Source organism: Giraffa tippelskirchi, chromosome 4, assembly GCF_054371585.1.
Source record: "Giraffa tippelskirchi isolate mGirTip1 chromosome 4, T2T-mGirTip1v1.2.pri, whole genome shotgun sequence".
Classification (NCBI taxonomy): Eukaryota; Metazoa; Chordata; class Mammalia; order Artiodactyla; family Giraffidae; genus Giraffa; species Giraffa tippelskirchi.
The window spans coordinates 11,459,231-11,482,233 of NC_137278.1; the positions used below are offsets into that span (position 1 = coordinate 11,459,231).

The 23,003-nt window shown below is 53.5% G+C and overlaps 1 protein-coding gene across 1 annotated transcript in view; it reads right to left on the reverse strand.

Annotated features, from left to right (window-relative positions):
- NEK6 (NIMA related kinase 6) overlaps positions 1-22,740 on the reverse strand; it is an 84,469-nt gene extending 61,729 nt beyond the window's left edge. The window contains exon 1 of the mRNA XM_081588647.1: positions 22,602-22,740. The gene's annotated coding sequence lies outside the window, so the exon portion shown is untranslated. The remainder of the gene's footprint in view (positions 1-22,601) is intronic.
- Between the last annotated feature and the right edge of the window lie 263 nt (positions 22,741-23,003).

The following is a 23,003-nucleotide window of genomic DNA, read 5'->3' on the forward strand; positions in this document are numbered from 1 at the left end:
GCAGACAGTCCAGAGGACTAAGGCTCAGCTATGCCCTACCCTCACCCCTGAACCAGGTCAGACAGCATCCCTACAAAACTCACACAAGGTCTTTGCAGACGCAATCAAATTAAGATGAGGTCACACAGGATTAGGGGGGCCCTAAATCCAATGGCTGGCATCTTTATAAGCAGAGGGAAACCTGAACTCAGAGACACGTAGGGAAAAGGCCACGTGACGACAGAGGCAGAGATAGGACAGGTGTGTGTATTTGCCAGGGAACGCCAAGGACTGCTGGTAACCGGCAGAAGCCGGGCAAGGCACCCAACGGACTCGCCCTCAGAGCCTCGACAAGGACCCGATGCGGCCAACACCTTGATTTTGGACCTCTGGCCTCCAGGACTGTGCGAGAATCAGTTTCTGTTGTTTCAGTCCACCCCACTGGCGGGGATTTGTCATGGCGGCTCGAGGAAACGAACACTCTCCCCACCACGCCCGCAGCACAGCAGGCCTTCCCCGTGTAGCCGAGGTTCCCCTGGGTTCTCCAGGCATCAAGGAGTCCTTTGGACTCAACTTCTGTTTCGGGTGCTTCAGAGGAAGTTAATTAGTGATGGGCTTCCCCGGTGGCTCGGCAGTAAATAATCTGCCTCCAATGCAGGAGATGCAGGAATCACGGGTTCGATCCCTGGGTCGAGAAGATCCCCTGGAGGAGGAAATGGCAAACCACTCTAGTATTCTTGCCTGGGAAATCCCACGGACAGAGGAGTCTGGTGGGCTACAGTGCACAGGGTCACAAAGAGTCGGACACGACTGAGCGACTGAGCATGGGCTTTCACAGGCCTGTAAAGATTCTCCCAAATTCTGAAGGTGGACCTAAGGTTGCCAGCGCTGTCTGACATCTAAAATACAATTTCTATCTGTCGTCACCATCCTGCATAAAAGGACACCCGACACAAGGAAGTAGCTGAGGCCAGGCCTGTCCTTAAGTTTCTCATGTCACCAAGGATCAGTGAGAAAGCCGCACAGCCCCAGACCTGGCCTGGGTCTGGTGTTTGGGAACCAAACTCCAGCTGCTGTGCCCCTCCTGGCTGACTTTTTTCAATCTTCGCTGAGGAAAAGGGAGGCTGGCCTCCTCCACTCTCCTCTGAGTACAAAAAGGAGGTTTCTCCATCTCAGAGACTTGACAAGTATATTCCAGTTAACCTGTGGGTAATTCCAGTTAATCTCCTCTGAGGACTAGGGTGATCTCCCAGCCAGAGGGCGGAGGCATTCCGGGCCAGTCAATGGGGGAGGACCAAGAGGGAAAGAAAATAAAAGAGGAAAAAGGAGGAGGGAGAAGGAGAGAGAAGCACTGACCCTTCTTGTGAAAAGAAAACCGAATTGTGAAATTATGCAACGAGCAGACATCACGGGCCGGATGACTCCAGCCTTCCTCAAAGACACCTCGTAAACCCGCGCCCAGCCTCGGAGGGAGAGGCCAGATGCCTGGCGCTGCGGGGATGGGCTTTCGAAACATCTGGCCCCGGGGGGCAGCCCGATGGCCCAATGGAAGCCAGTCACCCTGAGCTCTGTGACCGCTGCACCCACGTCTACCTCGTGGTGACCAGTGAGGTGGCCAGCAGAGCCGCTGGGGATCACAAGCTGTCTGAGTTCAAGGAATGTTTCTTTTCCAGTAACTCGAGAGCGCTAATCCCATCTTAGAGATGCCCCCAACACTGGGGAAACTTTCTGCCCCACCATGTCGGGGTGGCCTTGCCTGGGCAGTCTCAGGAACCTTAGATGATAAGGCCAGACGTCCTCGCCTTTCCAGGGCTGGCGTCCATCTCTCCCTCCCCCCCTTCTACACGCCCAGGCCAGGGGCAGGGTGGGCCCCAGTTCTCAGGAAGCCAGGAAACACACTCTTTTCTGGGCTAAATGCCCAGATTCCTTGAGCAGTCACAGGACACGCTTTTTCTGAGCCGATCCAAAGCCACAGGCGCAGTCTGAAAGTTTCTTTGGGCGGCGTGAACCTGCAGGCACCCAGGCACACCTGGAATTCCAGGCTGAAGGCCGGTCAGCCAGAGAGGCCCCAGCTGGCCCCCGATGGGCAGGGGCTCCATGCTGCCCCGGCGGGTGACCGAGGGCACAGAGTTGTGCTCTGCGGGCCTCTGTTTCCTTTCCAAGAAAATGAGGTTCCTTCATTCCGTCATCATTTGCCAGGCTTTTCTTGAGAGGCTCACGGAGCCAACGGCTGTCTGAGGCGCAAGGCAGAGAGCCTTGTCCCCCTAGAGGTGTGTGGTCAAGAGGTGGATCCAGACACGGCAGCAAACAGACACGGCCATTTCAGACTCAATAAGTGCTATGAGGGAAACGCAGCTGAGGAGCGGGCCGGGTGGAACAAATAAGGCTTCATGAGGTTGCTGGGACAATTAAATCAGATCGTGCAGCAAATTGCTTAGCAAATAATCGGTAGGGCAATCGAAGCCAGAAAGAGAAGTGCTGGAGCTGGTGGTCGAAGGACTGGTGTGGTTTGGGGGCCTTACTGCCCCATGTGTCCCAGGGGGCCGAGGGAGCCCCTGGCCGCCCTGCTTGACCTGAGCGAACTCCCTGCTCTTTCTTGGTGAGAAAGCCTCTGACGTCATCACGCCCCAGGTTAGACCCCTGAAAAAGTCGAGCCTTCTAAATCATCACGCCCCGAGTCAGCCCTCAAAACCCACCCGTTCTCCACCAGCAGGTCTGTTTCAGCAGGCGACTGTCCTCCCTGAATCTAAAGCTGGGGTCCTTCATCTATCTGCTGGGAAATCTTGGCCAAGTTTCATAACTTCTCTGAGCTTCACTTTTCATGATGTGAAAACGGGGAGGGAGCCCTCCTTAAAAAGCTCACTTGACGTGTTTAATAAGACCATGGAGGCAAAGTGTTCAGGGTGTGCCTGGCACACAGGAGGCCCACCTGCCCCGGCTCCCTCCTTCCCTTGTGAGAACACAGCTCAGGGAAAGGAAGAGGGAGGGGGGAGCATGGACCTGGTCTGGGCAGCTGGGACCAGCCCTTGGGGAGCTTGGCATCAAGAGGGAAAGGCCATGGGACTGCCCTGGTGGTCCGGTGGCTAAGACTCTGCACTCCCAGTGCAGGGGGGCCCGGGTTTGATCCCTGGTCAGGGAACTAGATCCCATGTGCCAGAGTTAAGACTCGGCGCAGCCCAAATAAATAATACATAAATAGTTTTTAAAGAAAGAGGGAAAGGCTAACAAGTAGAGGGGCTGGTGCTCTAACCAGAGTGGAAGGTCAGACACATTTCGTGAAGACCAGGCCGAGGCTTCTTTGCTGAGTGTCATGGGCACGATCCTCACCTCTCTGAGTCTCAGTCTCCTCGGCTGAAAAACGGGTTCTGGTGATGATGAAATGAGACCCCACCCGGGCACATGAAGTCACCCAGACAGTGACTTAACATGTTAGTCTGCTCACCCTCATTCATCCATTCAAGATAAAAATATTTGGATTGCTAGGCCCTGTGAGGGACCAGGGTGGGAGGGGTGCAGCCCAGCCCCCTGGGACAGACTCATCTCCTCTGGAACCACCCTGGCGTTACCTGGCTCTGAGAGGGGGCATGCAAGGGCTCCTGGGCTAAGCTAGGCTCACCCTCTGTGGAAACAATGCCCGGACAGATCCAGGGAGCAGCCAGCTCACCCTCAGGGCACCACCGACCCTTCCACGCAGCCTCACACCAAACCTGACACTGGCTCCTCGCTGAGTGCCACAGGCCACCTGCAAGACAGGCCGACGACCGGGTGGGTCAGGGGGACCTCGGACCCCAGCCCACTCCCCCCGCAACCCTACAACAACGTGCCACAGACAAACATTAAAGCCCAGAGCTGCTCATATGAACAGCTTCGCCTCTGACTCCTCCAGACCAATCAATCAATCAATAAGGAGAGAGTCGGAATTCGATCCCAGTGACGATACCACGGGCTCCCAGGAAGCATGTTAGAAAACCAGGTCTCTAGCAGATTAATGAGACCGCCTGGAAATTGGGGGAAATAAATGTATTCCCGGGCGGACACACTCCCATTAACTCCAGCTTCTCATCCCCGGAAAGGAAAAAAAAAAAAATGCAGAAATCCAGATTTAGGGAAAATAACACATCCATGGCACTTTTTCTCCCCTTCCCAAAGCAGCTGCTGTGAGCTTTACATATTTTAGCATTTATTCGCACGTTGTCCCCAGCAAGTTGATAGGCGTCGGCCTTGTCTTTCACAAGAAAGCTGTGAGAGAGGCTGAGAGTGTGGAGGTGAGGGGGCCTCCCACCCCGACACCCAGCAGAGGGGCTGGGGCGGGTAGGTGGGAGAGAGCCAAAGGTTCTTTTTGGGAGGAATTTCAGCTTCAGGCAGGTGAGAGGCTCTGGAGGAGCCCACACAGACAACCACACCAGCCTCCCAGTCTCCTGGCCTGAACACCCTCCGTAACACCAGACCATTTTCCACACATGCCACCAGAAACACTGTCCTGGCTATATCTCCCTCCTTTATCAACCTTCAAAGCTTCCAGACCAAGTCATCATTCCAGAGCGCAGCATCCAAGGCCTCCGGACCTCTGATCCTAATCCCAGCCGACACATGACTCCATGGAGCCTCTTACCATTTCCTGCCACCTGGAGGTTTCACACCTCTGGCCCCTGCATATCCTGTGGCCTCCATCTAGCTCTCCCACCCCCAAACTGGTTAACCCCTACTGATCCCCAGGTGCTTCCAGAGGAGATGATCTGGGTTCAGATCCTTGCTGGGTGACTTTGGTTAAGTCACTTTACCTCTCTGAGCCTTGAGTTCACTTATAAAATGAAGCCTTTTACAAGGTGAAGACTACAAGATGACAGCACATGTAAACCCCTGATGGATGCTCTGTTAAAAAGAAACAGCAGTAGGAGGAGAAGTTGTTTTTTTAAAAAGATAGCTGATAAATCTATGTAAGTAATTCCATACCGATATGAGAAAAGAACTGGCATTTGCAGAGGAGACACCAGGCACGTGGCATGTAGCCTCCACCCAAGCCAGGCCTTTCCCCTCCCAACATGCCCCAGCCACACGCAGGCCCCCTGCTCACAACGAAGCCACTGGGGCGTCAAGAGCCCCTTCAGTCCCTGGCAGGAATTCACTACTGCTTCCTGATTCTCCTCCCTCACTCTCAAGTCTGACCCCCTACAGGCCCTGGTCTCACCCCACCCCCAGCCCCAGCCCAAATCCAGGTACTGGGTCAAAAGGCCAAGAGCTCATCACCCCTTCTTCACTGAGGAGGATACTGAGACCGGGCCCATGAGGAATCACTCCCAAGATCTAGGAATCATTCCCAAGGCCCTGAGGCAGTTCAAGTCACAACAGAACATTCTTTCCAACTGGCATCCTTGGCTTTGTTGCTCCCTGACACAGGGGTCTCTGGGTAGGAGCCCAGAGTGCTGACACCAGGCCCCTCTTCATCTCTGCTCCAGACTGCCCATCTCTCCCCCGCTCCCCCAGGCCAGTCCCCATTCCCTCTCTGCAGCACCCTCCCACATGGGCTTCAGGGAGCCAGTCCCCCACTCAAGACCCTTCCAAACACCCATCGTGCATAGGATCAAACTCTGGGTCATCACAGGACCACAGGGTCGTCACGCACAGAATCAAACCCTTCTTTAAGGAATCACCTGTAGCAGGCCCACAGGGTGTAGGAGTCACAAAATTTCATGCCACAGGACAGGTTCCATCCCTCCAGCCAACTCATCTGCCCCCAACAGAGGCCTGGATTCTAGACACAGTCTCCAAGTTTCAGCTGTCTCCATGGTAGCAGGGCCTGAAGAGCAAACTAAGGGTTTATCACTTCTTCCCCCTCTCTCTGTCACCCAGACCTTTGCTGGGCCAGGCCTTGGGTTGGGCACTGGGACCACAGAGGAAAGGGGACTTTCAGCTCTGGAGAGGCTTCAAGTCAAGGGACTGCCCCATCGGTGAGCCTGAGGGGGATATGGGTCATGCCTGGGGGGAAGCACTGGGGACCTGGGGCCCAAAGCGGAGTCCTAAGCAGTGTCCTGAGATCAGAGGAGCCTCCAGAAGGTGGTGAAGTTTGAGAAGCGAGAAGCAAGGCATTACAGGCCAGAAGAGCCTTGAGTTCAGCACAGCAGAGGGAGGGGGCCTGGCAAGCAGGGGGCGGGGGTGGGGTGGGTGGGCAGCTGGCATGGACAGTTCTGAACGCCAATCTGCCCACCTATGGGCTCTGGGCTCCATGACTGTTACCTCCTTAGCCACCCCTCACCACAGTCCCATGAGGGACTTCATTTCACAAAGATGAAGAGACAGGTTCAGCATCATTATGTAATAGCAAAGTCCCCCGAGATGCTGGCTCGGCCATGTGGGATTGGGGGTGTTGGGGGGTAAAGCAGAGGTATCTGGACTTGGAGTCCTCACTCTGCTACTTTGTCACATCTCAGAGGGGCGCTGCTGTTCTCCAGAGGGCGGCCCAGGAAAATGAACGAACCCAGGGCCACCATGTATGAAATAATCTGAAGCAAGTTCCTGGACTCTCTGAGCTTCTTCTGTTTCATCTGTATATGGAGCCAGTAACACCCATTTCCCGTGACATGCCCAAAGCAGCCGGTGCAGGGTCAGGCATATGCAAGGACCCCCCTAAATGCTGGGTCCCCCTCCTTCCTGTCCTCTGAACTCAAGGTGTGAGTTCAAGGTGACCAGCCCTTTCCTTATGTGTTGGGGACAGGGGCCATCCAGCTTGTTCACTTTCTCCTGGGTGGTGTCCCAGTGCAGCCTGTTGCCCCTTTCCACCTCGGCCCGGGCTCTCAGGGCCCAAGGAACTATCCATCTGTGCAGGAGATTGGTTTTTTCTCTCTGCCTCTTTTTTTCTTTCCCCTCTAAGCAAAACTGCTTGGCGGCTGCTCCTGCCTCCGTCCCCAAGGCAGTTCCAAAGGGCCCATCTTGTCCCACAGAAGTGATGGCGGTAATTCCGTTAATGGGAGGCAAGACGGATGGTACCCGGTGCCCAAAGTGTACGAAGCGAGCTGGAATCGGCCGCCCCCGGGGGGGAGGAAAGTGTTGCCGGAACACACCCTCCTTTGGGGCCTTATTAGGTCTTGAAAGAGCTGCCGCGCTCGCTAAAACCTGCTTTTGCCAGCAGAAGCCTCATTTTACAAATATACAACAACACAAAAACCCGTAAATGGGAAGAAAACCCTGAAGATTACGCTCCCCTGCTGCAAGCGAGGCGGCGAGCTGCCACTCAGAGCTGAAGTCTTTAGCCTCGTCGACTCTGGGTTTAAATAAATGGGCCTGAATGCCAGCTCAACCATTTTGTGAACACAGAACACGGCTGTTCCTTTGCCGTTTAAGGACTGCTTGCCTTTGGTGGGATGGGACAGCTTTGGGAACATTTTCTTTTAAAAGGCTTGATGTCCCAGATACCATAAAACCCTACAGCCCTCACATCAGTCCCCAGGGGAATTCACACCCATAGGCCCTCATAACCACCATCAGTCTCTCTCAGCTTCTCCTGCCCTGAGAATAAGCGGCATCTCAAATGCAACTTCACTGTGCAAGGGGTGTCCATTTCCACAATGACCCAAACGGCTCACCCTCTCCCTAGTTTGGGATCACACTGCTGAACTGTCTTAGGTGCTTTGTAAGTGCACACCAAGTCACTTCAGTCGTGTCTGACCCTCTGGACTGCAGCTCGCCAGGCCCCTCTGTCCATGGGATTCTCCAGGCAAGAAGACTGGAGTGAGTTGCCATGCCCTCCTCCAGGGGATCTCCCCAACCCAGGAATGCAACTGACATCTTTTATATCTCCTGCGTTGGCAGGAAGGTTCTTTACCACTAGCACCACCTGGGAAGCCCAGGGGGGCTTTAGTTTGTCCAAATGCAAAATATGTATGTAGGTCAAAGCTGGGGTGGATATAGCCAAGGTGAACGAGGGGCACAGCAAGTGGTCATGCAGTCAGGCTACCTGGGGCTGAGTGACCTCGACAAGCCATGAACCTCTCTGGGCCTCAGCTTCCTCATCCCTAACACAAGGCTCACTCCCCACCCACCTCACAGCCTGGGAGCCAGGAGTAAGTGCAAACCCAGCCCACTGGGAAATGGTCACTTCTCAGTCCACTTAGAGCACTGATGGTCCTTCTATTCCCAGCACCGCTCAGATGCATAGTAGGCCATTCCTACTAGAGCCGAGTGGTTTAGGGTGTGTGCTCTGTGAGTCAAAGGCCTGGGTTCAAATCCTGGCTCAGGCAGAGACATACTATGTGCCCTTAGGCAAATGACTCAGTCTCCCCCTCCTCGTCTGTAAAATGGGACCAAAAGAACCTGCATCACAGGGTCACCAAGGGGAGTCAGCGCAATAATACTTGGTCAGGACCTGCCCGGGGTGGCCCCAGGGACCAGCAGCCCTGAGAGGGAGCGGGCGAGAGTCCCAGGGGAGCCCGAGAGACGCTCCCACCTCCCAACTGGGAAAACCACATTCTCAAAGACACCTGAGGTAAAAGCCTGGGGACACTGAGCCCCCAACCCCACGGCCCCCAGTCATCTGTCTCCAACCCCAGGGTCAGTGACCTACTTCCTCTATTTCTTGTTTTCTGGTTGCTCTCCGCACGGAAGTGCCAGCTCCATCCTGCCTCTTGCTCGTTATGCGTCTTAGGTCAGTGTCCAGATCTGTGGAATCGATGAGCAACCAAGCAAAGCAAGAAAGGGGTGAACTCCCTGGGGAGGGCGGCTCTGGGCTGAGGGACTTCCAACGTGTCCCAATGTGGAGAGGTGCTCCCAAGTGTCACACATGCCACCAAGATGCAGTCCTCGCCCCACAGTCATGAACTATCAATACAAAAACAGCCACCAACTGCCGAATGCCCGTTTTGTATATGGGGTCACAAAAACCCCCCAGAGATAGGAACTGAAATTACCTCTTGATTTGCAGTGAGAAAACCGAGGCCCCAGTGGGAAGCGACAAGCCAAGGAGACACAGTGAGCAAGAGGCAGAGGTGTAACTTGCATCCGAGTGTGTCTAACCCACCTTCTCCCACCTCCTTCTCTGATCCTAAGAGTAGCCCCAGGGCTGGCTGGATCCTGGAGGAGAAGTGATAGAGCTGCAGCCTCAGGACCGCTCCCTGCCAAGAAGGGTGACTTCCCAGAGGCAGGAGCCTGCAGACAGCAGCCAGTGGGGTCCAGCTCCCTGCCCATCCCCTGCACACACAGCGGTGAGGGCAGTGTCCCAGCCAGGCAGTGACCCAACCACCCAGCCGTGCCTGGGATGGTGTGCAGAGCAGTGGTTTGAGGGGTCAGCCGGGCTTGGGTTCAAATCTATTTTCAAATCAAGTGGCTTATGGCTTTGTACTGATGGCTTTATTCTCTTGAACCTTTCAGTTATCCTCATCAGGAAAATGGGGGGAGCCTACAATTGTTGCAGAGGTTAACTAAGGCATCCCAGATAAAGCACTTGGTCAGATCGCCAGTCCACAGTAGGTACCGAATACTAAGCATTAGTTAACTTTCCTGAGCCTCCCTCATTCATGTTTTTGGGAGTGGCCAGACAGACGTCCTGAAGCTGCGCCCCACCATTCCCCCCACCCGCCCCCCTGATTCCAGGGCTGGGAACAGCGTGGGTGGCCAGTGGACTCGAGTGCCCAGCCCCCTCTGATCTCCGGGGCACCACCTGCTTGGCGTTGTTCCCGAGGAAGCAGGTCAGCAACCTTATCATTTGATTTCTGACCCTTGTCGCTCAGGAAGTTAGAGGGGATGGGTCTGTCAATGTAGGAACATCCGGCAACGACATAAGGGATTACAGCAGGGAGGGGGGCATTTCCGAGGGGGCTCATGATCACAAAGTGTCCTTCTCGAGAGGCCCAGGGTGAGGAAGGAGGCCAGCGGGCCACCGGCCAGCAGTCACATCCAGGGCCAGCGGTCTGCAGAAGGTACCTGCAGCAGAACTTTCCCTTCCAGTAAGACTGGCCACAGTCCTGGGCTGAGACCAGACATAGGGACCTTGCTCTTTCTGAAAGGTTACAGTCCTCCCATCAGGGCCAGCTTCACAGGCAAGTGGCCATGTCGTCGCATCTGGCCCTGTCCTCAGCAGGAAGCCCCTTGCTTGGGGTTTCATACCCTGTGTTCACAATCTTGAAAGGCCACTTTGTCTTTGAACTTGCATTTTCTAAGTGAAGTCTGTGGAACAATGTTGCATGTGCTGGGTGGGTGGAACTTCAGCTTGGAGAGTTGGAGTGGTCCTGCCTTGCCCAGGGTTGCAGCTGCCTTCTCCCATGCTCCCTCCCCCCAACCTCCAGTAACTTCTGACATTCTCTACCCTTGACAGGGGCCTGGGTGCAGGCACGGCGAGAGGTGGGGTCAGGCGCATCTGCCAGCCGAGCCACAGGGTAGGGCCAGGGGCCTCTACTAGGATCTGTATTCGCCCTGTGAGGGTCCCTGAGCCCAAGGTAACGTGGCATTAAATAGCAAATTAAAAACATCACGACAGGTGGGGAGAGAGACTGAGAAGGGAAGGAAAAAGCTTTCTTCCTGCTTTCTGAACAAGGGGACCTACATTTTCATTTTGTATGGGGCCCCCAAATTACATAGCTGGCCCTGCCTTCCATTTGCTTACTGACCCTTGAGGACATCCCTGGGCCTCGGCAGAGCTAGAAGACACCGCTGCAGGTCTAAGGCCATCTCTGCCTAAGGAGCTTCTTAGAACAAGCCCCCCCCCCCAACCCCTTACCCACCCTGCCTCTCGGTCTTGTCCTTTGAAGTCTCATCATTGGTTACTTATGGTTGTCTTGTGGACCAGGCCAGGGAGGTGACGATCAGCTAGATCGCAGGGCAGGACCGCTGGCAGCACCGTCAGGCAGAGGGGGCCAGTCCAGCAGAGAGGAAGGGAGGGTGTGGAGGGAAGAGCTGGCATAGGCAGGCTGCCTCCCAAAGGCAGGGGCATGAGGTTGGCTCTAGGAGGCGGGCAGGGGCCCTTCATCTGTAAGGCAGGGACCCGGACTCACCTCCTGGGGCTACTGGAGACTGAAGGGGCTCCCTTGCTGGAGGGGTGTCCCTGGCCAGTTGGTGTGGACAGTGCAGGAAGTGGGAACAGCAGAGGCGCAGACACTAAAGCAGGACAGTCAGCAGTGAACTCCCCAAATGACTGCAAAGCCAACAGGGAAACCAAGGTGGAGGCCATATCCTGAGCCCCTACCGCATGCCAGGCTCCTGGCTGCAGTGGCCTAACCTTACCATTGGCCCCTTCCTAGGGTAGATATTTATTCCTGTGGTTTCTATTCCCAGTTGACATCTTACAGACATCCCCTTCCTTTCTACAGTTCGTAAAGTCCAGTTGGTACCAAGCCTGGGGTCAACCAGGCTTTTCTGACACGATTCGTCACCAAGACACGATTCGTCACCAAGACACGATTCGTCACTGAGAGAGCGGAACTCACAGTAACTAAGAGCTCAGACTACACAGTTGGGCCACCCCCAGCTGTGTGTCCCCGGGGTGGATCTGACCTACCCTGGGCCTCAGTTTCTCATTTGCAACTTGGGGTTAATAAAAGTCCCATCCTGGAGGGGGTTGCTGTGAGGGGTAAGTGAGGTGATGTGAGTGTAGAACGCAGCACACAGCCAGTGCCACGGCTGTGAAACCCCAGAACACCCAATGAGAAATCTGAGCATCGCACGTGCTTCTCGGGACTGGGCGAGTCTGCTCCCTCCTTCCTAGCATCTGCCACGACTCTGCTCCGAGACTGCTCTCTCCCCCCATTGTCATGTCACATCAGTCCATAAATATTTAAACAACATGTCATCAGATTATTATAACATATGATCTATAGCACTGATGTGCTGCAGTTCTGCGCATTTGGGCTTCGTTTTCAGAATATCGAGACATAAAATATTTATGTATTTAGCCAACCACGAGATCTCACATTCTGTCTCAGAACGCTGGGTGGTGGCAAGACGCTGAACTGAGACGTCACGTGTGAAGCGGATGCCTTGTTCTCACATCGGTTCCTGGGGCCTCTGGATTGTTTCTGGTTCATTTCGGGAACGTCATTGTGTGGCCTGTGAACAGTGGCTGGCCAGGTTTATCACAGCAAGCGGAAGGCCGGGATTGAAAATAAGCCTCATAAGATGGGCCTAGAGTTCAAATTCCTGGATGCTGTCATATTCCTTTCTGGAGCTTCACAGGTCTGCGCATAGTAGGTGCTCCGCAAATGTCCACTGAGATGTAAGTTAATTCACCTGCTGCCCACAGCACCGCCCAATGGGCTGGCACCCAGCAGGGATTCAGTTATAATTGCTCCCCCGTTTCATTCCCCGCCCCCTGCAAGTGCCCAGCATCAGGCTCGGCCTGGAGTAGGATCCAGTGAATGTTGCTGGATGAACAGCAGTTGAAGGAATAAATGCGTGACCAGATAAATCACTTAATTAGCTAATAAATGAATGAGGGATAATGACTCCCTGTCTGCTGGTCCGAATTATACTGTGTAAGACCCTCCTCCTGAGAAATAAAAGCTCTCCAGTAACCCGTAGTGGGTAGGCAAAGGGGTTTTTCTGGGTAATTAAATATCTCGATTGCTAACATTAGCACATCACAGTGACCATATGTCCCGGAATTTTCAGCACTGTGCAGTTTCAAAGATGCCACCCCCTAAGCCATGCGAGCATCCAGGAACTTCTCACACACCATCAACCAAACACCTTCTTCCAAACTGCCTCTTCTGTCCCCAAATGTCACTAAAATGCCTTTACAGACCACTGCCTTCTTGGGTGTTTGGAAACAGTGGTCATGTGTCCAATCTATAGACAATCGACGTCTGATGTCCTAGGAGATCATAAAAATATTCACAAATGAAAAGTTTTTGGCTTAGAGCACAAGTATTTTCTTTGTGTGTTCACCAAATGTCGTGCTGTCACCATCGAGAGTGGGCAGGCCCCACCTTTGTCCCCAGCCTCTGGCACAAAAACCCAGTCCTCATTTCCTCTTGGGTTGGCTGAGGAGGTTGGCATTTAAAACAAACAAAAGAGGCCACTAAAATTCCTTGGGGAGACGAACAAAGGAAATGCACACACTGAGTCAGGCACTCCAAGTCCGCGCTTGAGATCGCGGTGTAACTAAACCCAGCTAGACTTGGCTGGACCCCAAACGCATGGGGTAGGCTTCCAGTCTGTCTGCCATCTGCTGCCCAGTGGTCCTGCCATCTGAGCACCCACCCTGGTGGCCCACCAAGGCCACACCAAGCTAGGGAACTGTCTCCTTTTTCAACCCAGGATTCCTTGCTTTCTGGACAGGGGCAGAATTGGGGCTCCTGTTCATTTCATGCACAGCAAATGTCTGTGCCCGAGGTGTTTGGGAGAGTTAATCTCTACTCCTTCCCCAAGCAGCCCCCAAAAGATATGCCTTCTAAAAAAATAAGTGTGTCTGACAGAAAACACAACTTTAAGACATGGTGTCCACCCAATCCTACCCAAAGCCCCTTCTCTATAGACTATCTGCAGAATGGGAGCCACCTCTGCAGAAAAGGGGCAGAGGAAGGAGAACCACCCCCCACCTCTAGGAAGGAACCTCTGTGTTTAGGTTCCTCCTTCTTGGAATAATCCAAGGATGAGTCTTTCTGTAAGAAACCTCTCTGCACAGGGAGGCTCTGTCACACACAATTCAGCCCTTTGCTGCCCACTGGGAGGAATGAAGAGGGGTCCCTAAAGCCAGTCAACTTTGCCACCAGCTCGGTAACTCCATATAAACATTATTTTATTTTTATTTTTGGCTGCGTGGGCTCTTCCTTGCGGTATACAAGCTCTCTAGTTGTAGGCTCTCGAGTTGAGGTGTGAGGGCTTAGCTGCCCCATGGCATAAGATCCCACACAGCCAGGGATCGAACCCACGCCCCCTGCATTGGAAGGCAGATTTTTAAGCTCTACACCACCAGGGAAGCCCCTAAACATTCTTTGAGGATTCTGCCACTCACCCACTTAAAACTCTCCATTCATTCAACAAATGTTAATTGAGCACCTACTACTGCTAGGCACAGTGCTGGACACTGAGGTATAGCTGTGGTCCATAGACCAAGTCGTACCCTCATGGAGTCATGGTCCATTCTGGGAGGTAGATAACAAACACACGATATCAGGGGCAGGTTCAGTTCAGTTCAGTCGCTCAGTCGTGTCCGACTCTTTGCGACCCCATGAATTGCAGCACGCCAGACCTCCCTGTCCATCACCAATGGCATCACCGACTCGATGGACATGGGTTTGGGTAGACTCCAGGAGCTGGTGATGGACAGGGACAGGTAGGGGCCTTGAAAAAAAATAAAGCCAGTCCAGGGAATGGGGAATGAAGGACGTGGGATTAATTCTGATAGGGTGGGTGTCTTTGGAGAAGTGACATTTTCAGTGTCCTGCTGAAGGCTAGGAGCAAGTCATGGGAATATTAGAAGGAAAAGAGTTTCATGAAGCCAGGACAGCAAGTGCAAAGGCCCTGAGGTAGGAGTTCGCTTGGCATGTTTGAGGAAGAGTAGGGAGGCTGTGTGGCTGAGGCAGAGTGAATGAGGGGGAGACTGATGAAAAGTAAGGCTGCAGAAGTAGCAGGGGCCCCCCTGCTCTTGCAATGAAGACCAAACCTCACAGATCTTGGGGGACTTGGCTCCGGGGGACCTCCTCTCCTACTATTTGCCTCTTGGTTCATACTCTTCCTTCCAGCTGCCCAGAGACCCTCTCTGATGCCCTGGGCCTGGCCACTAACTCACAGCCCACACAACGGGCACTTCCAGATGGCAGCCTTCAGGCCAGGCCACACGACACAGGCTTCTCACAACACTAAGGCTGATGGTGATTAGCACCACGGAGCCTGGCTTCTCTTCTGCTTTGTCCATCAAATGGGCATAACGGTACCTGAGTCACAGAACCACAGGAGGATGAAGTGACTTAATCCACATAAAGGGTTACAACAGAATGTAACATGCAGTGAGTGTCTGGGACAAAGGCTCTATTGAAGGGCTCATAGGCTGAGGAAATGGCAGGAAGTTCCTGGCTTTGCACAGCCTGGGGTCTGCCCACAACCCTGGACCCCAGTCAGGCTCCCAGCTCCCCATCCCACGGTCCCACCCACCTACTCACCCTCTCACCCTCAGTTTGACCTGCCCTTTTTCTCAGCCTTCTCAGGCCTCCAGGCCTCGACATCCTGCCTGGCAAATCTCATGTCTCCCTCAAGGCTGGGGAGCCCCTCCCTCCTGGAAGCTCCCCCCGACCACCACTTCCCCAGACAGTGAGTCCCAAAGAGCGCCTGCTGCAAACTGTTCACAAGCACCCACAATGGGGTCATGACACAACTTCTGTCCCTACCAGGTGGTGAGAGGCCCAGGGGCAGGGCCATTAGAGGGTCTCTATGCCAGCTCCCAGGGTTAACACTTGACCCAGAATGTCAGGACGTATTTCTTCAGTGAATGAGTGGACAGATGACCACATAGCAGCCAGCAAGGGCGTATCTGGTTAACAAAATGGAGTCCACTCAACCCACACAACAGTGAACGGTCTGTTTCCGTATCGAACTTTTCACCCTAGCCTGGGCCCAGGTGCCATGACCAGAGCCGTGGCCTGAAAGTTGAGAGAATGATCTGATTTCAGCCACAGAACCGCCACAGCCTGTGTGGGAGACCTTAGGCTGGTCGCAGCCTCTCTCTGGGCCTCATTCTACCCATCTGTAAAACGAGAGGCTTTTAAGCTTTTACTTTTAAGCATCAGAAACTTTCCTTATAGAAATGTTTTTCCACATAAAATTAACCATTTGAAAATTAAAACTTAAGGGGCATTTGGTACATTCCTAATGTTGTGTAACCACAATCTCTACCTAATTCCAAAATACCTTCATCACCCCAAAAGGAAAGCCGGTATCCATTAAGCAGTTTCTCCCCATTCTCCCCTGCACCCCCCATACCACCAATCTGCTTTCTGTCTCTAAGGATTTATAGATTCTGAATATTTCATATAAGAACCTTCTCTTATTAAAATGACCCCTGAGCAAAACCTCCTTATATAAAACAGGTTAAGATGAGTCAGGTTGCCCCCTCCCCCTTCAGGGAGGTGATGTCCCTCATCCTTTAGTGGCCTCTCAGGGGAAGCTCTGATCCCAGGACCTTCCTTTTCAGAATTCTAATCCTAAACTTGGGTTTCTAAGGCAAGTCACCCCAAACAGTGCCCCAGAATCAAGAGCCTTGCTCCTGGTATTACTGGCCTATTTGCCAGATGAGAAAGTAGAGGCTGGACCCATGTGAAGCCCTAGCCTGAGGCGATTGCTGGGGAGGTGCGGGATTCAGAGGTCTCCAGAGCCCGCTGAGGCCCTTCCCTCACCACAAACACCATGGCAGGGTCTCAGATGTGAAAAGCTGAACAAAGGCCCACAGAAGCCACCTCCAGAAGGTGGCCAGTCCGAGGGACAAAATCTCTCCTCTCAGAGAAGACAATTCAGCTTGAGGGAACCTCAGGGGCTTAAGTAAAGTGAAGTGAAAGTCACTCAGTCGTGTCCGACTCTTTGAGACCCCATGGACTACGCAGTCCAGGGAATTCTCCAGGCCAGAATACTGGAGTGGGTAGCCTTTCCCTTCTCCAGGGGATCTTCCCAACCCAGGGTTCGAACCCAGGTCTCCTGCACTGCAGGTGGATTCTTTACCAGCTGAACCACAAGGGAAGCTTAAGAGGTAGTGCCAAACATGCGCAGACTCCTTCAGCCCTGGCTGCGCAGACCCTCTGTGAGGACCCTGCTGGCAGAGAGGGCCACCTGCTCACTTCCAACCGAGAACAACCTGTCCCGGCCCAGGTCTATGACAGCTGCTCCATCCGCACCGACCTCTGATGGGGCTGACACTGTGTAAATAATTAACAAAACATATGCCTCGCTTAATAACACACAGAGGCTGACACAGCTCTCCGGGCCCCCCAAGACCCTCCAACTCCAAGAGGACACTCCAAAAACTTTTAAGGTTCACTTTCCTCGCCATGGTGGGACAGCGGAGAGGCGGTAGGTAGACAAGAAAGCAAAATACTGATTTCAAAACATTTCCCTAAGATGCCCAGGGCCACCCTGACATTTAAATCCTGCGTCTTTCCAAATTGTCACTGTCTCCCCCACGGTCTATTTTGAGGGTCATGGTCAGAGAAAAGTGCTTCAGCGGCACCTGGAGGGGCCCCACTGACAACCCCGCTTTCAGCCTTGTTTCAGGCCTCAAGATACAGGGGCACTGGAAAATGTTTCTGACAAAGAGATGACCTTCCCGGGCCTGTGACCCTGGGCAGGTCCTTGGTAATTAAATAGTTCCTAGTCTCTCATTAAGCACTTAAAAGATGTTACCCACGTGCCGAGCATATTGCACGCATTATTTTAGTTCTTCCCTCACATTTCATAAGGTCATAACACCATCCCTGTTTTCCGGATGAGGAAACTGAGGCCCCCAGAGGTGACTGACCTCACAAGTGGCAGGTCTGAGCCTCCCACCTCACTCACTGGGTGCCTAAGCTCACATTTTCAATGTGATTGTGAGTGAGTGCCCTCCTCTCCCTGGGCCTCAGTTTCTGTTCTGTAAAATGGGCACACAGGTCTTCTCAGGATGGTAAGCCTACTGAATTCCTCATGTGCAGCCTGGACTGATCAGAGCCAAAGGTGGTTTATAAAGTAACAGTGTTCCCTGACAGGACTTCCCTTGTGTCTCAGTTGGTAAAGAATCTGCCTGCAATGCGGGAGACCTGGGTTCGATCCCTAGGTTGGGAAGATCCCCTGGAGAAGGGAAAGGCTACCCACTCCAGTATTCTGGCCTGGAGAATTTCATGGACTATACAGTCCATGGAGTCTCAAAGAGTCGGACACAACTGAGGCAGGTCTCTTCCCGACAATCCCCAGTAACCAAGACTTTGACGACAACCAGGAACCAGAGAGGGACTAAACACTAGTGGCCTCAACTACAACTCAGGGGCTTTGAGAAGTTCTCCTTAAATGAGCACTGTCCCTTCCCCCAGCCCAATTCTGAAGCGTGAGGGTTAAACAACTCCAAGGAAACACACGGTCTGCAGGCTCTCAATAGCCGCCTCCCTCCCCTTTCCCTTGTCAAATTCCTTCACACTCTACGGAATTCCTACATAAAGCCCCTTTTTCTTTTCTGTGAGGTCACCATCACGCAGATGTCTAAGAGAGAGAAAGACCGGCTCCATGCGGATCAAGGCCTTTGGAACTGAATGCCTTTCAGATCCCAGCTGGCCACCTTTCAATTCATCAGGCCCGTCACTCGCCCCCCCCACTGCACCCCCCACACAGAGCCAGCTACAGCGCCGAGTCGGTTTAGGGTGCAGTGATCCTGCAGTAGATGCCAAGAGGGCGTGGCTCGGAGACCCGGCCTTTGCCACCAGACCACCAGAGAAGCGGTCTGTGGAAAAATCCAGAACTGGAGACAACGGCAGAGGTTGTGTATGAGGGTCTGTTTCCACACAAGCAAGTCTTGTTAGAGGGACAGATGTCAAAACGCTAGATCACTCTGCAAGTCCAAGTTCCCAAACTGAACGTCACAGGAAATTACTCCACCAACCGATTTGCCCCAGTGTCAGCTTCTATCTGCATGTCAAGTCAGAGGAGGCCGTTGGCTTAATTCAGTTTGGGCCAAAGGAAGGGACTGTGTGGATGTCACCCAGATCAGGCAGGGATGGATGAAGCCATTGGCCTGATTTTTTCCTCTTTGAACTACATTTTCCCAAAGGCTATCTTGTCACTATCCAAGAGTCAGAAGTGAGAAAATGGCCAAGTACCAAAAAGCCACTGAGGGTCTTTGGCCAAGCTGGGCCATCCATCGCTCCGCTCATTTCAAACCAATTTCACAGACACTCAGACAACCCCTCATTCCACAAGCACTCTCTCCCCAGGGCTCCAAGTTGTGACCACCATCTGAAGCAATGGCCAAGGCACGGCCCGTGGCATGGGCAAAACCGCTTCCTAAGAATGACATCAGCAAAAAAAAAAGAGAGAGAGAGATAAAAATGTAGAAAGAAGGACTATTTTTACCTCCCTAAATCACAGGCCAGACGGGAGAGAAATCCACCATGCCAGAAATGTGGCTGGGCCTTCGCACAAGATCTATTATTTCACACCTTAAATTAATGCATCTTAAGGCAATTTGCAAATGTTCATCAATTTGCAGAACACACTTAGAAGGGAGAGAGATACCTTTTCAATACCAAAGGACACGCACAGGAGCACCCCACACCCCAAATCACACAGATCTTCGCACACAGCATTCCATTCTAGTACAGTGTCATATAAACCATGATGTAAATTGGAAATGAACCGGGAAGAGAGACAGGCACGGGACTGAAACGGCAAGTGACAAGAAGCCTACGTAGAAATGATGCTGCTGTCGGATATTCAGAATTGAGAGTCAGGCCCCGCAGAGGTAACTCGCCATCACCAGGGGTCAGCATGCCAGGCTCTTCCTGAGGGCAGTGTCCTAGCTTGCTTCCTCCCCACACAAGACTGGAGGTGCCAACCCATGTTTAATCTCGGATGACTCACCAGGGCCCTCCACTCTCCACCCTCCAGCTCACTGGCTTGGTCCGACCCGAGAAGGGGAAGGGAATACTCTTCTCTTTTTGACAATTGTTTTGACACTTCCTTTCTGAAACCAATTTTTGGGACTTCGAGAGGAAAGAAGAAATGTGAACTGTGGCCCTCTCTGACAGCACTGGCCCTGGGCGTTGGTCCCCTGCACCAGAGGGGCCGGAGGGGAGGAGCAAGGATGGCAGTGCCCTCAGGAGGACCTCTCCCAGGAGTCTGGAGCCCAGCAAGCAACCACAGCAGGACAAAGGCAGACGGACCTGGTTTAAAGTTAAGAACCTCAACTCTGCAATCAGAGATGTGGGTTTGGATTCTGACTTTGCCATTTGCCAGTTGATGACCTTGCCCAAGTTACTTAACCTCCATCTTCCTCTCTGTAGGATCAGAATAACAACCCCAAGCCTTTACACTCAGCCAGACACATGGTACACAGCCACTGTGACTTTCCAGGTTCAGTGGGAAGATGAAGGGCTTTGCTCAGTCAAGCTTGGGTTCAAATTCAAGGTCAACAGCATATCAGCATGGGATCTTCTGTAAGCTGTTTAATCTCTCTTTGCCCTAGTGCCTGCATCTGTAAAATAGGCATCATTGATTGTTCCCATTTCACGGTGTTGGTGAGTGGACTGAATGAAATAAGGCACTTAGAGCTTTTAGTACCATGCTCAGCATATGGAATACCCTTAATAAATGGTGGCCATTAGCCACAGTGCATAGCTTTCATTAAATTATGCACATAATTTCATCACTGAGCCTCAGTTTTCTCATCTGTAAAATGGAGATAAAACCCCTACCTCACAGTGAAAACTAAGTGTATGTACATTAAAGCACTCAGCACCTGGTCCAGTGGAAACAGGATGGGCTTGAAGTCAGGCAGGGGACAGGATTCTGCCTCTACCTCCTCTCTGTGGTCCCAGGACATGGCTTGAGCTCTCAGAGCCTTAATTTCCTTGTGCATTTAAAGCCTGGATTCATGTCAATGTATGGCAAAACAAATACAATATTGTAAAGTTAAAAAATAGATAAATAAACTAATTTAAAATAAATAAATAAATAAAGCCAGAACTGTGCTCCACAGCCTAACTTTTGGAAGGATTACGGTGCCCAGAACAGTGTCCAGCACACAGCGGGTGCTTCATAAATGTGACTTCCCTTCCTCTGCTTTCTTGTTTGAAGCCTCCAGAAGTGCCATTTGGCAAAGCCAGGAGCTCCATTTCTTCAAACCTGAGCGGCCCTCTACCCACACCAACCTGGGCTGCTGCTTAAGTCTGAGACTTTATTTTGTGGAGGTAGAAACTACTTTTTAGTCATTTCCGAAGCAGACGGGACGGCAGAGGCTGACAAACCACAGGGACCATTTTAAATCCTGGGCCTTTCTTCTGGGAAGTTAGGCAAGAACCTTCCCAAATGTTTGCCCGTGGGGCTCTCTGCCAGCGAGTGACTCATCCACAGCTCCCCACAGGCATATTTTATTTGGGGGTGGGGGATCGGGGGAGGGCCTGGCCTTGCTGGGGGAAGGGGAGGCTGCCTTTCCAGCACACCCAGAGGTGGGTTTTGTTTTTCATTTTTTAGAACAAAAAAGAAAAAGAATGTGGGTCGTTTTTGTTTCCTTCCAGGTTTTGTTTGCTAAAAGAAGACGTCCAAAGTTCACTCGGTAAGCTGCTGCGTGGGGAACAGGCGCTTTCGGCCAGCTCTGCATCCCTTTCAATGAAATTCTTCTTCCATTAACGCCACAGCTTTTAAATGTGCCTCCAAGGTTCGCCTGCGCACACACTGAGCTCCTAAGACGACATGTTCCCCTCAGAAAGGCAAGCCGAATTTTGACACTCCAGAGGAACTAGGGAGCTCCGGTTTTTAAAGTTTGCCTTAAAGCAGTTAAGACTTCCGACTGCAGAGATTTTCAACATTTATAAAGCACACACACAAAAAACCTGTCAATCAAAACTTCAAGGACAGACCTCAGAAGACTGTGTCCCAAGCCTGCTATGATCAATTTGTCACCATCTGAGGGACTCCCTCCTGGAGCCCGGGCTCCATACAAATAAATTAGATGAAGATCTATCTACTCAGCAAGGCAGGCAGAGAGAGACTCCCACATACACAGACAAGTATCCCCGGACCCCTGGCCTCCCCACTGTTCTCCCCAGGGTCAGCCGCACCCCAGGCATGGGGAAAGGGTTAAAATGCACCAGGGCCAGAGAGAGGAGAGAATAAAGCCAGGGGACCCAGAAGAATATTTAGGAAAACTGAACACAAGTTCTCCAGTGCCAGGCCAAGAGGCTCCAGGGTCCTGCCAGTGGCCCTGCCCAGGCCAAGCTGGGCTGTGACATCTGACCCCTTTCTCTCATTCACCAGAGATGGCCCAGCACCCGCTGGGTGCCCACGCCAGGCCTACTTCTCTCCACGGGTTCCCCGGCATGGGAGCCAGCGGCAGGCACATCAGGGCAGTAGGCCTGGTGGGGGCAAAGGGAGCCCTCGGCCTCTACAGTAAACATACTCACACACTCCTGAACACAAGTTACACCCTCACATCCACATATGTACGCTTTTGTCCTCAAAGGCTCATAAACACGCACACAAATCTCTTGCGAACACTCACACGTGTGCGCGCACGCACATACCCCTAGAATCCACACATTCCCGGTCACAAAAATGAGATCTCACTGAAGCGCCTGGCACATAGTAAACACTCAATAAATGGGTTAAGTGGGAGCCGGGCTCGCTTGCCCCGCAATCACTCACACCAAACCCCACGACCCTGACGCTCCGTGGTGCACACGCACCAACTCGGCCACAGGCACGCGCACACACCCGTGAACACACCCGGAGGGGCAGAGGGACACGCCGCCCACGCGCGCTCAGACGCACGGCCCGGGACACACTCAAGACTCGCACGCTCACGCTCGCCCCGACCTCCCGCGTGCACACCCGCCCGCTCTCCCCCGCGGAGCCTCGGGCGCGCGGGCGGGCACGCGCACCTCCCTCGGCCCGTGTGGGTGACGGCCCCGCGGCCCGGCCCCCGCCCCTTCCCCGGCCCGATCCGGCTGGGCCCCGGGCCCCAGGCCACTCACCGGCTCGCGGGCGGGCTCGGCTGCGGGCGGGAGGACCGGCGCGCGGACCGGCGGGCGGCCGGCGGGAGCGGTGGGTCCCACAGGAGTTGGCGGCGCCGCGGCCGCACGCTCGTCCGCTGGGTTCCGCCGCCTCCGGCGCGGGCCCGCGCGCGCGCTCCCGCCCCTCCCCGCCGCGGGACCGCGCCGCCCCCTGTGCTCGTGCGCGCTGCCGCCACGCAGGCTTGGGGGCGCGCCGGGCGGCGCCCTCTCCACGGCCGGTTTAGCCTAGGAACCCCTCCCCATTTCAGAGCTGGGGAAACTGAGGCCCGGACTCTCACTGTGAGTCGGGCCCAGCGTCTCCCCTTCTTTTCAGACTCTAGACACTTAGGGTTAGGGTCCGCAGTCAGTCAGCCACGTGGACCC